The 717-nt window shown below is 40.2% G+C and overlaps 1 non-coding gene across 1 annotated transcript; it reads right to left on the reverse strand.

The window, feature by feature from the left end:
- Positions 1-267: 267 nt before the first annotated feature.
- On the reverse strand, positions 268-375 carry LOC130964379 (small nucleolar RNA R71). Its single transcript, XR_009080476.1, has one exon. It is a non-coding gene; the product is annotated as a small nucleolar RNA R71 (small nucleolar RNA).
- Positions 376-717: the final 342 nt, after the last annotated feature.

Below are 717 nucleotides of genomic sequence, written 5' to 3' on the forward strand. Positions count from 1 at the left end.
TTAGTTTCTCTAATGCAACAGAATTGCAAGTTCCATGGACTTCCAATGGAAGATCCTCATCAGTTTTTAGCTGAATTCTTGCAAATCTGTGACACAGTCAAGACTAATGGGGTTAACCCTGAGGTCTATAGACTGATGCTATTCCCTTTTGCTGTAAGAGACAGAGCTAGAATATGGTTGGACTCTCAACCTAAAGAAAGCCTGGACTCATGGGAAAAGCTAGTCAATGCCTTCTTGGCAAAATTCTTTCCACCACAAAGATGGAGCAAGCTTAGAGTGGAAGTCCAAACCTTTAGACAAAAGGATGGAGAATCCCTCTATGAAGCTTGGGAAAGATACAAACAATTAATCAGAAGATGTCCCTCAGACATGCTTTCTGAATGGAGCATCATAGGTATTTTCTATGATGGTCTCTCTGAACTATCTAAGATGTCCTTGGATAGCTCTGCAGGAGGATCTCTTCATCTGAAGAAGACGCCTACTGAAGCTCAAGAACTGATTGAAATGGTTGCAAATAACCAATTCATGTACACTTCTGAAAGAAATCCTGTGAACAATGGGACTAGTCAGAAGAAAGGAGTTCTTGAGATTGATGCTCTGAATGCCATACTGGCTCAGAATAAGATATTGACTCAACAAGTCAATTTGATTTCTCAAAGTCTGTCTGGAATGCAAAATGCACCAAACAGTACTAAGGATGCTTCATCTAAGGAAGAA

Source organism: Arachis stenosperma, chromosome 2, assembly GCF_014773155.1.
Source record: "Arachis stenosperma cultivar V10309 chromosome 2, arast.V10309.gnm1.PFL2, whole genome shotgun sequence".
Lineage (NCBI taxonomy): Eukaryota > Viridiplantae > Streptophyta > Magnoliopsida > Fabales > Fabaceae > Arachis > Arachis stenosperma.